A 13,327-nucleotide genomic window follows, 5' to 3' on the forward strand; every position below is an offset into this window, starting at 1 on the left:
TGGGCAGGGACACCTTCCACTAGACAGGTTGCTCCAAGCCCTGTCCAACCTGGCCTTGGACACTTCCAGGGATCCAGGGGCAGCTACAGTTTCTCTGGGTAACCTGTGCCAGGGCCTCACCACCCTCACAGCCAACAATTTCTTCCTAATACCTAATCCAACCCTAATATCTTTCAGTTTGAAGCCATTCCCCCTTGTCCTGTCACTCCAGGGCCTTGGAAATAGTCTCTCTCCATCCTTCTGGTTGGCTCCTTTAAGTCCTGGAAGGCCACAGTCAGGTGACTCCAAAGCTTCTCTTCTCCAGGATGATCAACCCCAACTCTCCCAGCCTTTGCTCCCAGCAGAGCTGCTCCATCCCTTGGATCCTCTTGGTGCCTCCTCTGGACTTGCTCCAACAGGTTGATGTCCTTCCAAAATCATCATCTCAACATGGAGCAGCAGCCAAGACCCAGGAAAATGCTGGGCACTGTCAGCAGGGCTGCAGGACTCTACTGCCATATAAAGCTTTGCTGAGTTGACATCTGAGCTCTTTGTGCTGTCTGGTCTCAGGGAAGACCTGGGGATGTAAGAAGAGGTACAGAGAAAACTGCAGTTGGAGAGAATGAAACAGCTGCTCCATGAGGAGATGAAAAGACTCTTCAGTTTGGAGAGGGAGCCAAGTTACAAAAATAGTAAAGGCAGTGCACAGGATGAATGCAGAGCTTTGAGTCAAGAAGTCCTGCAACAGCATAATAAAAATGAGTAGACACAATGAAATTAGTAGATCAGCTCAAAAGAGATAAGAGAGAGTGTGGGGAGTCAGGAAATTCCGGAATTAGTTGCCACAGGATATTAGGGAGACTGAAAATGTCAATGAGCCCAGGAAGGTATTGAGCAGTGGTAGGAACAGGAGGCTTGTAAGTGGATCCTACAGCCACCAATATCCCTAATCCAATAAATTGTGGGGGCAGGAGGGATTGAACACAGCAGCCTTGCTGTCCCTAAATAGCTTTGCCCGTTTCCATTTCAAAGGCTGATACCAGGTTGGGTGAGCCACTGATCTGACCATTCCTTGTGTTCCTGCAGGTGACTCCTCTTCCTGGGGAAAATGGTCCCAAATCAGGGTGCCTGTCATTGCTGCAGTGGTTTGGAGGAACAGGCTGGACTTTTGGGAGCGTGGTAGACAATATGAACACAGAACTGTCAATCACCCTGGAAGTGTGGTAAATTCAGTGTTTGTTGTGCAACAGCTGGCATGTCCATGGTACTCTTGATGTATCCACGGGCTGCCTGAGCTTCCCATGGCTGAAGAACCTCAGGCTCCACTTTTCCCCCCCAAAAAAGAGCCAGAGGGCACTCAGCACATCAGGCAGGGCCACAGGCTTTGGGCTGTGAAACAAACCCCACCACGCCTCGCCTCGTATATTCGGATGTTGTTAAGGCAGAAGTACAGCCACCATTTTCTCCAAAGGGTATAATCTGGAAAGGCTGGGAGGGAATGTGAGGAATGTTAAGCCTCCCATGTGGGAGTGACTCTCTGCCCTGGCCTTTAGCTGGTGATTGAGGTGCTCAGTGTGTGGTGGAGCAGCCGGACAGCGGATGGTCCAACTCCCAGAGCGGCTCCTTGGGGCATCCCTTGGGATCAGCACGTGCTGCTCATCCCTTCTGCCAGAGGAAAAGGAGGCTGTGAGTATGCAAAGGATAAACTGGGAGCCGCTGCTCGGTGATTTGAGCCACGATGTTAATTCTGCTTACATAAGCTTAATACTTTCTGCAGTAATTTAGCGCGACTGGGCAAAGAATTAAGTCTTTTCTGTCTACAGCTGAATGAAAATCAGGAGAACAAATTTGTGGGCTGTTGGCTTAAATGCGTTTGGAAACATAGTGTCTGCATTTTGATATCATTCCTATTTTACTGGGAGAAAGCAACTGCAGCTGGTTAACACGGTGCTCCCAATACATGGCATTTCTTAGGAATCTGGGGATGCACAATCATTCCAGTGCACCCCAGTTAAACACAAACTGTTTTTTTTAACTTGGTGACACTTTGGTATGCAAAGCATTTTCCTTGGATGATTGATGCTAGAAACTTCCAGTATATTGAAACAAGCTAAAATTAGAAAGGCTTCGAGCCATCCTTCCTACAGATCCATATATGTCATAGGATGTGGCTGTTGGCACTTTGGAATGATTGATTGTCAAGTTTAACAGGCTGCTGAGGCTTAAAAGAAGTGATTTCAAGTTTCATGGCCAAGCAACTAAGCAGACTGGGTTAGTCAATTGTTTGTTTTCTAGGGAAGATGAATATTAGGAGTTTCATTGTGTTGCTGAGAGTAAAGGGTTTGGAATAGCAGGTCCAGAAGGCAACCTAGGCTGTGTTGTCCCTTGGAGGAGAGCACTTTGGAGCCAACAAATTGTGTAAGAGGTTTTCTCCTAAGAAAACTTGAAGTGAAATTCATTGGAGAGAAATTAAAGTGTTCAGTAGCTTTGCCAGGGCAGCACCAACCACCAGCCAAGTGTTTCTGGCCACCTTTCAGCCACCACATCTCTTCACCCACCTTCCAAGTAATAAAACTTGCTTATAGCCTTCTGTTTAGTGTGAGAATATCAGCGTTAAAGGAGATAAATCTGTTTATCTGCATCCTTTGATGACTTCAGGAGGCTGGAAATACTCTTGACAAATGATCTGGGGAGCTGAAAATTCAAGCTGGCAATTTGTTCAGAAAGCAGATTGGAAGTTTTAGGTTTGATGTCAAATATCCTGAGGGATGCTTGTTGTTCCTGTCATTACCAAGCAGAAAGCACAGAGAGGGAGCAACAAATCTCAGCTGAGACTCATCTTAATGAGTTTAGCTCATTAATTTAGCTCCTGGGAAAGTAACTCACTGGTTACTCGAGGTGCAGAGTTGGGATGACACAGCCACCACCACAAATCAAGGGCAGCAGAGTCCAGATGAGATGTGGAGGAGCTGCTGCACATTCTCCCACTTCAGAACACACCAGCCATGGGCTTGCACGTGGTGATGGCATCCTGCCACTGAATATTTTGGATCATTTAGCTTGGAAAAGACCCTTAAGATCACTGAGTCCAACTGCAAACACTGCCAATCCCACCACTAAACCCTGTCCTGAGGAGCCACCTCTACACATCTGCTAAACACCTCCAGGGATAAAAGCAGGAAGGAATTGTGGAGTCCTTATCTCAAAGAGACAAAGGATGAATCCCTGAGAACACCTGGAACTGTTTCAGTGGCCACAGTTTCTTCTGGGCATGGTACCTTTCAGGATGTTTGATCTGGGAGGGATAACTCTGTCACCAGGTTTAAGAGAAGCTGAATTTTGACACCAGTTCATCCAAACCCATTTTTGATCACAGATTATCCAGTTAACTTCCTTGCACCTTACCTTCCCTGTGAAAGTGAGAAATACTTGCAGGAATGAAATCAAAGTATGAATGCACTGATTGGAATATGAAAGTGTAACTGCACCTTCTTCCTTTGATGAGGTTATTTGCTTCTGAGTGGCCCATTCCACTTGAAAAATGATAACTTCTTTTTTCCCCATCATGTTGATATCTGCCAGCTATCAAACCCACCTTCTCCTTCACATTATATCTTCACTGATGTCCCACCTAACTTTCCTATTAAGGCTGAGAAAATGGTCACCTTTCCCTCATTGTTGCTCACTGGACTAGATCAGAATTGCAAAAAAAGCCTCTTCGGGGATTCCTCTTAGAAAATATCATCTGTATCTCTCCATTCTCTGAGAGTTTAACAAGCATTTCTCTACACCCACCTGTGTCACAAGCTGTCCTCCAAAATATGTAAATGTTTGTAGTTGTTTGATCAAAGTCAGATTCACATGACTTACACATTTACTAAGCAACATGTTTACTACACAATATATTCTCCAGTGAAAGGATGAGAGGAAACATCCTTAAATTGCTCCAGGGGAGGCTCAGATTAAATATTGAGATTTTTTTGCTTGCAACAGTGGTCAGGCATTGGATTAAGTGTCCCAAGGAGGTGGTGAAGTCACCATCTCTGGAAGTGTTCAAGAGGCATCTGGATGTGGCCCTTGGGAATATGGATTAGGGATGATTCTGGTGGTGCTGGGTGAAGGTGGGACTGGATGATCCTGAAGGTCTTTTCCAACCTCGATGATTCTGGGATTTTGTGACATTTTGAAGCAGAACAGAACTTAACTGTGTTTCCTCCTTCATTGAAAAAGTTTAAAGTCTATTTCTGAAATTGCAGAGGCTACTTCTCAATGTGTGTAGGGAAGGATGTCACACAGAGTGCCTTCCCACCCCTAGCTGGGATTTTGCTGAGAGGTGTGGAAAAAAGCTCTTTGTATCTCTACTTTTTCAGCAGCGCAATCCCTCAGGAAAATGTAGCCCCAGAAAAAGAAGCCTGGAGGCAGAAAACAATGCAAGAACGCAGAAGAGTTTTTTTTAATTTTACTTTTTGTACCATATTCAGTTTTGGGGCCCTCACAACAGGAAAGACATGGAGGGGCTGGAGCGTGTGCAGGGAAGGGAACGGAGCTGGGGAAGGGGCTGGAGCAGCAGGAGGGGCTGAGGGAACTGGGGGGGCTCAGCCTGGAGAAAAGGAGGCTCAGGGGGGACCTCCTGGCTCTGCAACCTCCTGACAGGAGGGGGGAGCTGGGGGGGGTTGGGCTCTGCTCCCAGGGAACAAGGGACAGAGCCTGCTACTGCCAGTCTCAGCCTTCACAGTCCCATTACCCTGAGCAAATTGGCAAGACCTAGAGTTTGCCAGGCAGCACCCAGCACATGATCTGCCTGTGTTCCTGCTGCCCAGCCTGTATTCCCCTTCCCCACATCCTGTGAGTTTCCCTTGCCTTGCCTTGCCTTGCCTTGCCTTACCTTGCCTTCTGTGGTGGGTTGACTTTGGCTGGATGCCAGGTGCCCACCCAGCTGCTCTGTGACTCCCCAGCAGGACAGGGGAGAGAGTAAGGTGGAAAAACACAATTCGTGGGTTGGGATAAGGCAGTTTCTTTAAAGCAAAAAATTAAAGTGAATCTTGCCCACGCAGAAGCGAAAGACAGCAGGGTTTGTTCTCTACTTCCCATGAGCAGCCATGGTTGGCCACTCCCGAGGAGCAGGACTTGGGTACACGGGACAGTTCCTCACCAGGCAGCCATTAGATAACAAATGCCCCCCTTCCTGCTCTGTGCCTCAGTTTTTATATCTGAGCTGACCTCCCATGGTCTGGAACGTCCCTTTGGTCAGTTTGGGTCAGCTGGTCTGCTCAGGTCCCCTCCCAGGATCTTGCCCTCAGCTGAGGAAGGAATGTCTCAGTGTTGGTGCTGTGCTCAGCAGTGGCCAAAACACTGGTGTGTTCTCAACATCCTTCCAGCTGCCAATGCAAAGCACAGCCCTGGGAGGGCTGCTGTGGGGAAATGAACTCCAGCTCAGCCAGACCCAATACAATCTCCACCCCTTATTCCATACCATTTATGTCATACTCAGATCCCACATCTGATTATCTCCCACACTAGCATAGATCTCGTTTAATGGCCTTCTTCCACCCCTCCAGGTCTTGGGGTCCATTCCATTGGAATGGGTGCTCAGGGCAGGAGAGGTACTTGATGGCTGGGCACCATCACCAGCCTGGCTGGGGTCACTGTCACACTGTCCTTGCTCCTCACAGAATTTGCTCTTCATTGTCCTGCGACTTTACTCCCTGCAACACACAGCTCAGAACACAGGTCATCTTTCCCCCATGGCTAAATCTCCTTGAGGCACACACCGGGTCTCCCCATCTTCCCTCATTACCCACCAGCTACACCCTGGTCCCCGAGCAAAGACAATCCCACGGGTGGGGTTGACTTTTCTCATGGGAGCAGAAACCCACACTGACTTCCCCAGCCACTTCCTCATGGATAATAATCTGAGGTCCGAATTAGCTCAGGGATATTAATATCCCTCACTCAGGCCCCAGGAAGGCAGCAGACCTCCCTGTGGGATGGGTCCAGTTGGCATTTAGGGCCCTCAGTTCCCCTTAGAAGGGAGTCACTGACTACAACTACCCTTCTTTTTTTCTTTATAGCTGTGGTTGTAACTCATCTGGTAGACAGGGTGCAACTGGGAGACCCTCCAGACAGATCTTCCTCTTGACTGTCCTCTAGCTGACTCTCTGGGTCCAGGGCCTCATACCTGTTCTTTAAGGGCACCCAGGGAGGTGATGGGGGTCGGGAGGAGATTCCTTTACCTCTCCAATCAGGGACCTGTTTCCACTCCCCCCCATCCACTTGTTTTGCTCCAAGTGCCTGATGGCAGGAGGGTTAGGGCTTCACCATCTCCTGCTGGACTTCTTTTGGGGGTGAAAGGGTGCGACTCCACCAGTGTATTTCCCTTTCACTTTAATGCTTCTTAGCCTCTCTGCCTCTTCCTGGGAAGTGGCTGTGCCCCTCCTGCCTGCCCTGCCTGAGAGAACTGCCTCGCTAATTTATTACAAACAGTATAAGAGCCAAAGACTGAGAAATAAAACAATCTTAAAAATATCTTTGCCCCACCCCTCCTTCCTTCCATGTTCTCCCTCCTCCCCCCAATGGTGCAGGGGGACGGGAATGGGGGTTGTGGTCAGTTGTTGTTTCTGCTGCTGCTCAGGGAGAGGAGTTGGAGCCCTTTCCCTGCTCCCGTGGGGTCCTTCCCACAGGAGACAGTCCTTGATGGACCTCAGGTGTGAGTCCATCCCTTGGGCAGCAGCTCTTCCCAACCTGCTGTCCCGTGGGTCACTCCTCCATGGGGTCAGTCCTTCAGGAATGAGCTGTACTGATGTGGGTCCCCCACAGGGGCCACAAGTCCTACCTGGGAAAAAACTGCTCCAGCCTGGGCTTCCCTCTCCAGGGGCTGCAGGTCCCTGCCAGGACCCTGCTCCATCCTGGGCCTCCCATGGGGTCACAGCCTCCTTCATGCATCCACCTGCTCCATCCTGGGCCTCCCACGGGTCACAGCCTCCTTCATGCATCCACCTGCTCCAGCATGGGCTCCTCCAAGGGCTGCAGGGGGGTCTCTGCACCCTGATGGTCCTCCATGGGCTGCAGGGGGGTCTCTGCACCCCAATGGTCCTCCATGGGCTGCAGGGGCACAGCTCCAGCACCTGGAGCACCTCCTGCCCCTCCTTCTGCACTGACCTTGGTGCCTACTTTGTTGTTCCCATGTTCCCACTCTACTCTTCCCTGGCTGGAATTTCTTCTGTGCAACAACCTTCTGTTCTTAAATATGTTATCACAGAGGCATTACTGTCACTCCTGATGTGTTCAGCCTTGGCCAGCAGCAGGAATTCCATCCTGGAGCTGGCTGGCATTGGCTCCACGGGACAGGGGAAGCTTCTGGCAGGTTCTAACAGAAGCCACCCCTGTAGCCCCCCCCCACTACCAAAACCCAACCACAGAAACCCACTTCACTTTCCCCTCCCCTCCCTTCCCTTCCCCTCCACTCCATTCTCCTCTCCTCCCTTCCCCTCCCCCCTCCTTTCCTTACTTTTCTTTTCATATTTTATTTTAACAAAAGAGAATCCCCTCCACAACAGGCTCCAAAGCAATAAAGAGAACAGGTGCCTTCTCTTCCAGGATCCCTCTGGCCAGGGAGATCACAGTTTCAGCACATCACTGCAGTGATTCCCAGCAGTCAGTGATGGAGCAGGAATTTTGGCTTTCTGTGGGCTCCAGTACTTTTCCATAAACATTAAAGTATTGCTGGATTTTAATGATTAATATTGGTTGCATCCCACTCAAGTGGGCCGGGTACTGGCATCCGTGTGCTCTTAATCACATAAATCACAAAAAGAAAATTACATTCAGCTTCTGGTCAGCCCTGGGCTGGTTTTAGGGCAATTGCCACTGTGGCTCATCCAGAGACAAATGAGGAAGTAGCTCTTGGAGGACCTTGGAGACCTGGGTGGCCAAAATCTGGGTGTGGAGTCACCCAGCTGTGCTGACTGTGGCAGGGGGTGATGTATCACCCGGCTGGGCACCTCCACCTGATCCCCAGCACTGGGAGAGGGGAAGGGGATCAGCAGGGATGTGCCCAGGGCAGAGAAGACCTCCAAGGGTGGGTCCTGGGGACTGTGTTTAACCAGCAGCCCCAGCACAGGATGTGTGTTTGAAGTTTGAACTGGCGAGGAGTTGAGGAGCATTGCCAGCACGGAGCAAAAAGTGTCCCAGAAAGAAGTGATAGATCCCAAAGTACAGATGTCAGATAAAATCTGGTGGTATGGAGCCCCAGCATCGTGTGCTTTGGAGGGAATAAGAATTTCTGCTAGAAACTGGGATCCTTTCCCCCTAGGACTGGCACAGGACGAGGAAAGGCTTGTGTGCACAGGTTTGTCTCCAAGCCATGGCGAGCTGTAATGTGATGCAGCCGTAGCTCTGATGAGTGGATGTGCTAAGGAGTTATTTTCAGAAGCAAAGGGAATACCAAGTCACGTGGCAATGCACTGCCCTGACACCTGCTTTGGAGCAGGTACTGTGCAATGCTTGACTCCTGATCAAAAAGGAGAGATCAGGGAAAAGCTGTTGCAGTTATTCAGGTCTTGCACTGTCCAGGTTATGAGAGGGGGGAACAGGACCTTGTTTGGGGTAGTGCAGCAAGATTTCCAGATTTCCAAATTTGGGATTCACAAAAATAGTGGATAATGAAAGTTGTTTTGTACTCAGGACTAGAGAAAACATAAAGCTGGAGAAGGAACTCAGTCCAGAGGAAGGGGAAATAATGGCCCTTCAGTGGATGCCCACCAGACATCGTACAGTACATGGAAAATAAAGCAAGGAGAGACAGCACATACTGGATATACAGGACCTGGGAATGCCTGTAGTGTATTAGAGGCACCTGAAGAGAGTGAGTTCAACCAGTTCTGTATGTCCTTAGTATTCTGCACTCCTGTTCTTACCAGTCTGTTTTTTACCCGTAGTGACCATTCCCTGACTGTTACTATTCCTAATACCAGCACCAACCTCTTCTCTAAGTGACTCATGCTGAAAACACAGGTATTTTGGTGCATGGTGTCTTCAGGGTGCCTGTTGGAGCCTTGTCTGCTGCTCCTGAAGCATCACAAGAGCCTGGCAGACACTCGATCCCGGCGGTGCCAGCGGGCGGGACTCGGGAACGCGCCGGGATAATCCCCTGGGAGGTGCCAGAGCCTCTTTGGGTTACAGACAGGCCCACCCCACAGTCACCCACAGGGTGAGTCCCAGACCCAAAAGCTGGCAGCAGGACTTAGCAACATGCCATGGATGAAGGTCAGGGACTCCTAAAGTGTGGCCTGTCAGGTTGTATTTTTTGTTTCCAAACCAGACATGGAGCTGATGGCAGAAACTCAGCAAGTGCTTCTTCCTGGCTGGGTCCCATCACCCCTGGACCCAAAATCCTGCTCCAGGAGGAGAAGAAGCAGCTCCAGGGGTTGTAGTTGCCATGTCTCTTTCCCAGCCTCCTGCACTAGAACAGTGAGTGTCTCTCCCAGTGTAAAGCCGTCCTCTGCTCACCAGCAAGAAGTCCCTGGCACCTGCTGTAAGCCAAGGTTTTATGATTATTTTAGTCCATTCTACCCACTCATGGGGTGGAATGGGAAGGAAAACAGCTCCTGTGTCACCTGTTGAAGTTCTGTGCTGTCACACGTGTGTGCATGGAAGGAAGCAGCTTTGGAACTGTGCTGGCAATGTATGACCTGGCCATTTGCACTTGGAGCTCAGAAGGCCAATGGCCCTGTGCTGGGCTGATTCCACAGTGTGGGCAGAGGTGAGGGGAGATTCTGCCCCTCTGCCCCCTCAGGTGAGAACCGACCTGCAGAGCTGCCTCCAGCCCTGAGGAACAGCCCAGCAAGGACATGGAGCTGCTGGAGAGAGTCCAGAGGAGGCACCAAGAGGATCCCAGGGCTGGAGCAGCTCTGCTGGGAGGAAAGGCTGGGAGAGCTGGGATTGTTGAGACTGGAGAAGAGAAGCTTTGGGGTGACCTGATTGTGGCCTTCCAGGACCTGAAGGAGCTGACAAGAAACCTGGAGAGAGACTATTTGCAAGGGCCTGGAGTGACAGGACAAGGGGAAATGGCTTTGAAGTGACAGAGAGTAGGGTTAGATGGGATATTGGGAAGGAATACCTGGCTGTGAGGGTGGTGAGGCCCTGGCACAGGTTGACCAGGGAAGCTGTGGCTGCCCCTGGATCCCTGGAATTGTCCAAGGCCAGGCTGGACAGGGCTTGGAGCAACCTGGTCTAGTGGAAGGTGTCCCTGCCCATGGCAGTGGGGTTGGAACTGGATGATCTTCCAGGTCCCTTCCAACCCAAACCATCCTGTGATTCTATGATTTTATGTTTCTCTACCAGTGTACCACGACATGAAGAGGTGACTGATCAGACAGGTGCTTCAGTCTGGAGCAGTGACTTGTCCCTTATGTTTGATTAAGCCTTTGCAGAGCAAACAGTTTTTTCAGAATGGGGCCAGAGGCTCATGGCCATTTGCTCTTCCATGACCTGGAAGGTGGCAGGGGAGGGTTACACTCCCTGAGCCCACTGAGCCCTCACCAGATGCTGCCACTGAGAGGATCAGTTCCTAATGCCTCCTACTGGGCTACTGGAAAATCACTTGTGAGCTGTGTAAACTCTCCCTGACTCAGTGAGATGAGTAAAGGCAGAGGTTTGGTAAGACACCATACTTGTTAACACATTAAAACCCCAACCTCACTGGCACACCAGTTAGGTGGTGATGAAGGTGTCATGGCAGAGCAAATTGTCTGCAAATGATGATCCCAGGGAAGTGGGGAGGCTTTTGTCTCTCAGTGACATAACTCAGAGAAGACAAAACCCCCAACAGTTGCTTTATGGGCAAAAATAATGACTCCAGCAGGTTTTTTCTGTGAGTTGGATGAGCTTTTTGTATAAGGCATCACTTAAGAAGTTTGATTAAAAAAAGAAAAGTTTCACAAAAGCAAAGCTCAATGACCTCCTCAAATTTTGCCTGAATTTTTTTTGAAGGAACTGATCCTGTCTGTCTTCATGTACAAGGGGTCAGAGAAACCCTCTGTGGCAGGATGATGCCAAAATGGGAACTTCTGACCAAAAAAGAGTGGGAGAAGTTTAGTCTATGAGGTATTTCCACACCCCTCTGGGAGATCTGGGGGAGCAGAGCTGGCTGTGAGAGCTGCCAAATCCAGCCCCTTTGCACTTCTGCAGCTCAGCAAGGAGAGAGGACCATCCCTGGGGAATCTGGGATTCCCTGAGCCCACTGGCTGCTCTGAGCCAGTCTGAAGGAGCTGCCCTGCCCTGCCCACCACCCCCAGGTAAGTCTTTGTGCTTCTGGATGCAAAGCTGAGCCCAGCACTGGTGAATGACTGTGTCTGCTTTTGTTTCTGCCTGAATCATAGAGCAGCTGATCTGTGCTTGCCATGGTACCATCATTTAGAGAGAAATTATCTCTCAGATTCAATTGTCTGTTGGCCTGGTGGCTGTACCCTGATCCCAAACCTCACTGAGGTTGCCCTGAGCCCTTATCCTGACTCTCTTGGTTTTGTGGCTGGCTATAACACATGAAAGTTTGCTGCCTAACATGTATTTTAAGTGGAAACCTTTGATTGCTTAAAGATTTGGTGGTTTTATGTTTGAATCCTGATACTAACTGAATGCCAAAGAGCAGGGGGTTGATTTAGTGGGTGAGAGGAAACAAGAACAGGTACATCTGCTGCTCATCTGTGTTTTACTGCCCTGTATGAAAGATTAATGAGCTTTGAACCTTTGGGCAGCCACTTTTCCTGGCCTGACTCACACTAAAGAGGAGCTTGTGGGGGTGCTGACACCCCCATGTCTGGGTGAGCACAGCACTCCCTGATCTGGGATGGATCAGGGTTTTGTTCTCTTGGAAAAAGGGGGGGGGGGGGTTGAGAGGAGGGATGTAAACTAGAGATAAGGTAAAATGCTTATAAGTGGAACCAGTTTTGATATCTGCAAATTTGTTGGGGTTGTTTTAAATATCCTTTTCACAAAATCACAGAATCATCGATGTTGAAGGAGACCTTCAAAATCATCCAGTCCCACCCTCAACCCGGAACTAACACAATCACCCCTAAATCCCATCCCCAAGGGCCACATCCAGATGCCCTTGGAACAGTTCCAGAGATGGTGACCCCACCACCTCCCTGGGACACTTATTACTGATCCTGACCACCTCCACCACACCTGATCTGAACTTTTCCATGAGCAACTTGATCCCACGTGAAAATGCTTTTCCTGATTAAAGAGGGCTAAAGATGTTTCTGGAGAGACCTGAGCTCTGTGGTTGCCATCAGGCAGAGCCAAAGTCATGGCTGCTGAGGGGAGATGGAGCAAAGAGCCCCTTGAGTGCCAAGTCCAGTTCTGGGCCCTCATGGAAGGGAGACATGGAGGGGCTGGAGCGTGTGCAGGGAAGAGAGCGGAGCTGGGGAAGGGGCTGGAGCAGCAGGAGGGGCTGAGGGAGCTGGGGGGGGCTCAGCCTGGAGAAAAGGAGGCTCAGGGGGGACCTTCTGGCTCTGCAACCCCCTGACAGGAGGGGGAGCCGGGGGGGGGGGTCGGGCTCTGCTACCAGGGAACAAGGGACAGGAGGAGAGGGAACGGCCTCCAGCTGTGCCAGGGGAGGCTCAGCTTGGACAGGAGGAGGAATTTCTTTCTGGAAAGGGTGGTCAGGCCTTGGCAGGGGCTGCCCAGGGAGGTTTGAAGTCTCCACCCCTGGAGGTGTCCCAGGAAGGCCTGGCCGTGGCACTCAGTGCTCTGGGCTGGGGGACAAGGTGGGGATGGGGCACAGGGGGGATCCACGATCTTGGAGAGCTTTTCCAACCTAAGTGATTCTGGGATTCTGTGTTTTAACAGCAGGTGGAGGACACACCAAGGGCACCTGTTGGCACCAGGGGCTTCAGTGCTGCAGCCCTCTGAGGTTCTGTTGGATCTGCCTCACATCCCTTGCACCACAGGCTGGCTCCTCATCCGTATTTTCCCTGCCTTACATGCCAGACAAACTCTCAACAACCAAAAAAAAACCTTGGGAGCTGATCATATAGGAGATTTCAAGTGGCTTAAGTACCTGATATATCATGGGGAAGATGGACATTCTCCTGAAAAAAAAAGCTCTCTCAAAATCCCAACATGAAAAAAAAGGACATTTTTTAATGTATAAATAATTAAAGGGCATTGATAAATATTTGTGGAGCCAGTGGTTTTACTCAAGTTACAAAATCATTGCAAACAATACTCCGAGGGAACAGAAAATAATGTAGTAGAGCAGGGCTGTAGGCAGGTGGATGGAGGACTGTGCTAATAAACAAGCTTTCCTTAAAAAAAATAGTGTAAAATTGTTATAATTTTATTT

Source organism: Chiroxiphia lanceolata, chromosome 2 (assembly GCF_009829145.1).
Source record: "Chiroxiphia lanceolata isolate bChiLan1 chromosome 2, bChiLan1.pri, whole genome shotgun sequence".
NCBI classification, from domain to species: domain Eukaryota; kingdom Metazoa; phylum Chordata; class Aves; order Passeriformes; family Pipridae; genus Chiroxiphia; species Chiroxiphia lanceolata.